Source organism: Astyanax mexicanus, chromosome 8 (assembly GCF_023375975.1).
Source record: "Astyanax mexicanus isolate ESR-SI-001 chromosome 8, AstMex3_surface, whole genome shotgun sequence".
Classification (NCBI taxonomy): domain Eukaryota; kingdom Metazoa; phylum Chordata; class Actinopteri; order Characiformes; family Acestrorhamphidae; genus Astyanax; species Astyanax mexicanus.
The window spans coordinates 14,631,777-14,640,569 of NC_064415.1; the positions used below are offsets into that span (position 1 = coordinate 14,631,777).

At 36.0% G+C, this 8,793-nt stretch overlaps 2 non-coding genes across 2 annotated transcripts; both read left to right on the forward strand.

Annotated features, from left to right (window-relative positions):
* Positions 1-1,284: 1,284 nt before the first annotated feature.
* Positions 1,285-1,475, forward strand: LOC125804082 (U2 spliceosomal RNA). The gene has a single exon (XR_007440581.1). It is a non-coding gene; the product is annotated as a U2 spliceosomal RNA (small nuclear RNA).
* Positions 1,476-2,809: 1,334 nt separating this feature from the next.
* LOC125804101 (U1 spliceosomal RNA) lies at positions 2,810-2,973 on the forward strand. Its single transcript, XR_007440598.1, has one exon. It is a non-coding gene; the product is annotated as a U1 spliceosomal RNA (small nuclear RNA).
* The last annotated feature ends 5,820 nt before the right edge of the window (positions 2,974-8,793 follow it).

Consider the following 8,793-nt stretch of genomic DNA (forward strand, 5'->3'; position numbering starts at 1 on the left):
GGACTTGAACCGGTTGCTGACTGCGATCTTTCTCAGCTGCTTGTTGTCGCGAGCAGAAGTTTTTCGGACGCCGGAACAGTTGGTGCGCTTGCTGCAGTTTTTCTTGAGAGCTTTGCAGACGGAAGACTGGCTGATGCTGAGCTGCTCAGCAATTTTAGTTTGGGTCAAGCCTTGTTGGCGAAGGGCTTGAATTTGAGCCACTATTCCGATTGAGAGGTCGCGCTACTTACCCATGATTGATTTTACAACTTAGAAATTCTACTCAACCCTGACTTTATACTGCACAGTGAACACTTTTCACAGAAAACAAAAATTCGAGCATTTATTCTAATTCAATGAAACGGTTTCTCCATTATTCTAATTCAATAAAACAACAGTGTCACAGTTAAATGGCCTAAATGGGCCTTTTGGAAAGCTCAGCTGAGCAATTTTTTTCCAGGTAACGAGTTCTGTGATTAGTCTAACGAGTAGGACAGGTGAGGTGAACACCTGATTTGCTTTCTGCACAAAAAATGCATTCAAAGAATTTCATATATATATATATATATATATATATATATAGAGAGAGAGAGAGAGAGAGAGAGAGAGAGAGAGATTTATGATGTCTGTGTTCTATATGTAGGCTACTACTGGTTTATCTTAAGTTTAAAATTTGTTTAACTACTGGAACTCAACTGTGGGTTCATTTCATCCCATGTGTTAGCTAGATAAGTGTCTGTCTTTACTTATTCTTATTGTAAGTGAAAGGCCTCCTTCATTGTTTTCACAAGCGTGTTTAATTATTTAACTACTATTTTAAATGTACAAATACAGAACTTGCTTAAAGTCCATAAATAATGGTTTTCTGTTACTTTGAGAACGTAATGGACTATTTTTCATGGCAGCGCCACATTTGACCACGTAGAGGCGATGTTCGATTACAAAACACAATACTTTTAATTCAATTCAATTAATGTTTCATTAGTTTAGGGGTATGTATGATGGTTCTGCAAATTTAAAGTTTTATTTTAACGAACAATCAGACATTAAAACAGTTAAAACTTGTGAACTACAATTGTGATTCCTCGTTTCTTATTGGACAGTCGGTGAGCTCATTACCATTTGCTCTGGTCTGAACTCGTTGAGGTGGATATAAGCGTTTATCGTGCAGTATTTCACAGCTCTTAACGACCTGTCAGCGCTACTCTGTACGTTTAGAAAGTGTTTGTGGATTAAAGCGCTATTAATTGTTCTCCTGTTTAGTAATGTGGAGAATGACTCCCCTGGTTGTGAACCTTTGTGGGTATCGCTTCTCGGCCTTTTGGCTAAGATCAAGTGTAGTATCTGTTCTTATCAGTTTAATATCTGATACGTCCCCTACCCGGGGACCATATATTAAATTGATTTTTGGAACAGGGAGATGGAATAGGGGCTTGCTCCGTCCACTCCACGCATCGACCCGGTATTGCAGTACCTCCGGGAACGGTGCACCCCCCTCTATTGGTTAAAGACAGACTGGAAAGTGGCTCTCAGTGTTGAGCAGTTTAAATAGTTTGTGATGTGCTGAACATGCAGTGTGATTTAACTCTTGGCTGTTATTCTTCTCCTTCTTTTTCGCTTTTTATGTTAATATATTACCGTCATTGTGCAGCTGTACATCAAAAAGTGTATTAAGTGTTTATAGTTGCGTTCGATTTGTTACTCATTTTACTAAAGAAGCTAAAGCTGATTTTAGTCACACGAATTCCCAGTTCCACCTTAAATGCAGCATTAGTTACCTCAGTGTTGACCGAACTTTGAATTAAACCCATGTCTCAATTAAGGTGGAACGGGAACTAGCCGTAGCTTTAGCCTCGTGTTTACACTGCGTCCTGAATTTGATACTAATTTCTGTGGTGATTTATTTATGTTTTGCTGCTTATAATTGACAGAATCAGCAAAAAGAAGCGAGATTAACAAGTAAACTCTTCAGCAGAGCTTTTGGTGTGTTTCTGATACCGTGATGAATCTGCTGACGGTGGAAAAACCGAGTGAGCGGTGCAGTTCTCACACAGCTCCTGTTTTGGGTCCAACACCGTATACCCACTTTCTCCACTGATTAAAGAAAAATGTTTTTTTTTGTAGTTAATTGGCTAGCTGGCCAACTGTAGCTGCTATTGTACTTAGTTTTGAGGAAATGCGAGCAGTTTCGCAAGCACGGGGCTTCTGCTAAGCTACAGCTGAATGTAATGTGTTGAATCTGCTAATGGTGAAAAAAGCGAGTGAGGGGCTGCGTTTTTTTCAAATCTTCTGTTTTTGATCTACACTTATAAAATCAGTGTTTATAAACACGTTGTAGGTTATAATACATAAAAAAACACTGTCCTGTAAGATCTGCTGAGGAAGAATTTGGTAATCAGTGTTTTTCTCCTGTGTTTTGTAAATGGGAATTCGTGACTGAACTGAATATATATATGTTATATTTTTGCATGAAAAGAAAAGTGGTGAAGGTCTGTAGGTGTGTCTTTTATTTTTGCATGCTTATTGTTTCTCCTTCAGTTTGTGTGTGTGATTGAGGTTTAGAGCTTGTTTTATCTGTACATTACAAAGTGTTTGAATACTGGGCTCATGTTCACTCGCAGTGCATCATGGGAAATGCAGCGCAGTGTGTATTTGTAGTTAATAGAAAGAAAACCTTCGTTTAGCCTCATCTAGTGTGTAGTGGATGAGCTGAGTGTGTGTGTATTACTGTAGATTTTAGTGTTTGTGTGTGTGTAATGATTATGGTGTTTACCGTCTCAGTGAAGAGGAGAGCTGGAGGTGTCACCCCTCCTCGGTCTGCGTAGAACTCATACTTACCTGGCAGGGGAGATACCATGATCAAGAAGGTGGTTCACCCAGGGTGAGGCTCGGCCATTGCACTCCGGTTGTGCTGACCCCTGCGAATTCCCCAAATGTGGGAATCTCGACTGCATAATTTCTGGTAGTGGGGGACTGCGTTCGCGCTCTCCCCTGATTTCACTGGTCAATAATAGAAGTGTTTTCTTTTTAAAAAACATTGGGGCATTAAGATGTTTTTGTACTAGTTCATGGGAGATGTAGTGGCATGTTACTATAGAGCATGAAACTGTATATACACAATATTAAATAATATATGATGTGCTAAGCAGCAGAGCAGGACGGCTAATGAATAAATATAAACTGCAGTGCTGAGAATGGCCCACCACCCAAACATTACCTGCTCTGTGGTGGTCCTATAGGGTCCTAACCATTTGAAGATTAGGGTAAGAGGAGAATAATAATATTTATTTACTCAGGTTTTATTTGTCTTATATTAAAGTTTGTTTGATAATCTGATGTTAATATGTAAGTATGACTACTACAAAAAAAAGAACAATTATAAGGGGCAAATAATTTTTCATGCCACTGTAAAATATAAACCATAATCGACTTTGATTACTATTGGGCTTAAGTTGTCTCATAAAACTACACGATATATTAAGGAGTCAGACATCATTAGAAATATAGCTGAAGAATGCAAAAAAAAAAGCCTTACAAACAGATACGCCAAGAACTTTAACACAGCTTCCTTTTCAAAATGAAATACTTTAAATAGTTCCATAAACAGTCCTAAAATACTCAGTGTTTAAGTATTCAAAAGAGAGATTTCTCAAAAGCTTTATCACACAAGAAAGACAAAAAATTACATAAAGTTACAAGATGTTCTTAAAGCCATTAGAGGCTTAATAATATATATGTTTTAGTTAGTTTTATCTTTTGTGTTGAATATGTATTTCCACACCCAGGAAGGAACTTTTTCCAAGCTGTGGATAAGATTGCACAATTCCATTCGTTTCTTCTGGAGTGAACAGCTGTTTGCTGCTGATTTTCTGTTTTACTCTGATAAAAACTCATATTGCAAGGAGCAGCAACCGGGGCTTCTCAAATAAAGTGTTGTTTTCATTTCCTTGTTTTCTCTCTTTAAATATCAATTTGGTTTTTGCCATTTCTCTTTTAGAGCCCCATAAAAAAAATCACAGTATTTATTTTTTTTATCATTTGTTGTAGAATTAAAATTAGAATTTTGAAATGCAAGGATTTAGACATTTGTCACCAAAATAAAAGGGAAAAGTAGTTCTAGACTTTTGTAATTATTATGTGTGTTAATATACTTTAAATCTACAAGTTTTTATTAGTGGATTTTAGAGTGGTATTTTACATAAAATGATTGTGTAGTGTTTATGCAGTTTGCGAAGAGATGTGTTCCTGTCGACTGCAGCTGTTTAGTAGGGGTGGGTTTAATGGCTTGAAAATATTATATTTCAGGATGTTTTTGTGATTACAATTTTTTGAGTAATGTAAGAGTAAAAAATGTATTGTAATTATTGCAGCACATTTTTTTATTATATATTTTGGATTGTTCTTCCAGATTATTTATTCCAATTGACAACTTTTAAAGAATTTTGGCAATAAACGTTTTATAAATGTATCTCTTCATACTACTCTCCCATTCAAGATCAAATCTCAGTCTTTTATTCAGATGTTTATAGTATCACATGCATTTCTAGCCTTTTAATCTAACCCAGGGATTTTAAAGGTCAGTGTATGTATACTGTTAACTGGAGTATCCTCAGTATAGCTTTCCCAGTCTGCACATACAAAAACGGACTATGGTACTGGAAATAAGTGAGCAGATATGTAACACATGATATGGAAGAGGGCAACAAAACATTTTGGAGCGATGCTGAAATGAAGGATTTGTTTGTGTATGTTTATGTTGTGGCTGAATGTGTTAAAGAAAGAGCACAGCTTGACATACTTAGAGTTCCCCCATTATTTGATTACCCAATATTACCATGTAAACATGTTGATCAGTGATTTTGTTTTTGAATATTGAGGATTTGTGGACTAAGCAAGATGTACTTTGTTTGGGTAAATATATCTGGTGGTTTGTTCTCTGTTCTATATTTAGGCTGCTATTGGTTTATCTTAAGTTTAAAATTTGTTTAACTACTGGAAATCTACTGTGGGTTCATTTCCTCTGATGTGTTGGCTAGATAAATGTCTGTCTTTACTTAGGCTTATAGTAAATGACAGGCTTGTCGTCCTCCATTGTTTTCACAAGCGTGTTTAATTATTTAACTAAAATTTGATATTTACAAATACAGAACTTGTGCTAAAAGTCCATAAATTATGTTTTTCTGTTACTTTGAGAACGTAATGGACTACCTTTCATTGCAGCGCCACATTTGACCACGTAGAGGCGCTGCTCGATTACAAAGCACAAAGTCAAGTCAAGTCAAGTCAAGTAGTTTTATTGTCAATGCTGCATATGTACAGGACATACATAGAATTGAAATTACGTTACTCTCCTTCCCAATTTTACAGCAAGTACAGATAATGGATAATAAAGAAAAAGGGGAGACACTATGTGTACAATACAGCAGCAGGGACACAGACATACATGAGACAGAACAAGGTGCAGTAGTGGTGGGGGTGAAATAGATATATAAATAGAAATAAAAAGAAATAAAAATATAATCTAAATGAGTGGGAGACACTATATGTACAATACAACAAAAACACAATAGACATTTGTGAGACAGAAGATAATAGTGCAATATTAATGGTGATTAAGATCAAGTGACAATATAAATAGAACCCGTATAACAGTAGTGCAAATGTTGTATCTAGCTTAAGGCTGGTAAAGTTCTTAAAGTTCCCAGTTCTTGGGGAATTAAAGTGTGTATGACAGTGCAGCGTAACAGTAGTGCAGGTATTGGGTGTGTAGTGCAGGTCCTTTTACAAAAGCACTTTTAATTCAATTCAATTAATGTTTCATTAGTTTAGGGGGGATGTATGATGGTTGTGCGAATTTAATGTTTTATTTAAACGAACAATCAGACATAAAAAAAAAAACAGTTTAAAACTTGTGAACTAAAATTGTGATTCCTCGTTTTTGATTGGAGAGTCGTTGAGCTCATTACCATTTCCTCTGGTCTGAACTCGTTTAGGTGAATATAAGCGTTTATCGTGCAGTTTTTCACAGCTCTTAACGACCCGTCAGCGCTACTCTGTACTTTTAGAAAGTGTCTGTGGATTAAAGCGCTATTAAATGTTCTCCTGTTTTGTAATGTGGAGAATGACTCCCCTGGTTGTGAACCTTTGTGGGGTTCTGATTTCTGTGGTGATTTATTTGTGTTGCTGCTCATAATTAACAGAAACAGCAGAAAGAAGCGATATTAACCAGTAAACTTTTTAGCAGAACTTTTGGTGTGTTTTTGATACCGTGATGAATCTGCTGACAGTGGAAAAACCGAGTGAGGGGTCCGTTCTCACACTGTATACCCATAACGTTTTCTTTCTCCACGGATTAAAGAACATGTTTTTTTTGTAGTTAATTTGCTAGCTGGCTAACTGTAGCTGCTATTTTACTTAGTGTTGTGGAAATGCGAGCAGTTTCTGCTAAGCTGCAGCTGAGTGTAACGTGTTGAATCTGCTGATGGTGAAAAAAGCGAGTAAGGGACTACAGTTCTCACATCTCCTGTTTTAGGTCTAAACTTATAAAAGCAGTGTTTTATAAACGAGCTATAGGCTAGAAGAAATTAAACACTGTTCTGTAAGGTCTGCTGAGGATGAATTTGGAGGTGGAGGTCTGTAGGTACTATTTTTTGCATGTTTATTTTTTCTCCTCCTATTTACCTACTTAAACATTTAACTTAATTCATTTTTACATTTTTTTTATCTATCATTTTAATTTTTGCTCCAATCATCTTCTTAGTTACATGACAAAACACTAAGTAATATTTAATTCATTTTAAAAATGTACTAGATGTTTTTAGATATTCTATTCTATTTCTGTTTTTTCATGACACACCCTTCATTTCTACCGCATTAATACTACATATGTTTGCTGTTCAGTAGCTGCAGGATATGTGTTTTAAGTAGAGCTAGAGAGTTGGGTGCTCCTTTGGAAGAGATCACGATGGCCATATATACAGAGTCTTAATCCAAGATTACTGCCTTTAAGTCTGCACTATGTGGGGCAGTTCTGGCCGACAATTACAGAGGATGGATTATTTATCTAAAAGTTATATGATGAGAGACTAGTTAATGCATGTTACAACACAATTTTTTTTTTTTTTTAAACACTGTATAGGTATGCATGTATTAAAGCACCTTTAAATTGTCTAGGGGTACGAGAGGCATATAACTGTGAAGGTTGGATAAGTAGGTTAGTGCATGTGAAACTGTGAGGGAGAAAACCACAGAGAACTTTCGATTTTAACAATTTAATGAAACCACAACTTTAGTATAAACTGTGAGACAATGGATTCACCAATTACAGGCATAATATTCATACATACAAAAAAAGTAAATCAAACCACTTCAAACTTAAACAAAAGAAGGGCTGAATTTGGGACGGCACCATGGGAAAGAATATAACAACAGAAAAACATAATTCATAAACTAACTACACAAATAAAGAAAACAATGTAAACAAAAACTAACTACACTAAACTCAACCTAATAAATTAAACATACAGATGGTAGTCCCCACCCCTTACATAGGGAGTTTAACATTGGAGGCCTTCATTATGCTAATGTATGAGCGCACTCCTTCCTAAAAATAAATAAATATATATACTAATAATAACATCTGTTAGCCATTGTAGAACTGTTTATCAGAAACTGTGTAGTGTTATAGTTTGTGAGACACATGGTTTTCTCCCCTACCAAACCCCTGAGAAATTCCGGCAGCAACAGGATGGAGCTTATATCAGGCCCAAAAAAAATCCAGCTCGACCTGGGCGGAGCCTGTGCACATTCTGCCTGAGCCTGATCTGACCAGCCCCATAAACTGCTTTTGTGAGCCAGATTTATACCTGCCATATTTTTTTAGTAAGTAGGGTGTTAAAACTTAGCTTTTTAAAAGAGTGAACAGGGAAATCTGTTCAGAATAATGTTAACACTGCATAGACCTATTATTTAAGGACAATGTTTATTAAGAACTGATCCCCCCGTTTACTCTAATATAATTAATGTCTAAAAATATAAAACACTTTCTGAATAAACTTTTTTTTATTATTATTTTAGGCATACAGCCTTTATGCAAAACATATAAAACAACAAGAGGCTACTGCACACTCACTAAACTGAAAGAGACCAAGAATATTAACAATTTACAATTGCTTTCGTCTACTCTAATATAATTAACACTTTCTGAACAAACGTTTTTTTTATTTTAAGCATATAGCCTAACAGGCTATGCGAAGACTAGCAAAGGAGCCAACATGTGCTCAGTTCTTACTGCAGTTTCCAAGCTGAGTATTTATAACATTCTAACTTGTGCAAAATTTGATTTAAAACAGTTTTATTTGTTACTTTGCTATATTGTGATAATCACGCCATAGGTTTTGGGTCTGATTCGGGAAGAATCTAAGCTCTACAACAGGACCACATCCCAAGGATGTACATATGAACACGCGCACACATACACAAACATGCCCTGCGTGCACTGTGCGTGCAACATGTATGTACATATACATATAGAGGCCTTTGTTGATGAGGTGCGGGTTTGCCAAGCAGCGACATCTGGGATCCAGGATTCTCCAGGTAAAAGCATGTATTGGGTGGCAAATACCACAAACATTAATAAAATGGACAGGCTTTAACTATAAATGTTGTTGTTTGTTCCTTCACAGTGTTGTTAGCCAGAGGTGATATGATTGAATGTATAAATATTCATGAGCAAGAGACAAAATTATAGAGCCATTATTATTCTATTACTACCACATTTCGCTTCTAATACTTTTTTACTTATGTAGGACTTTT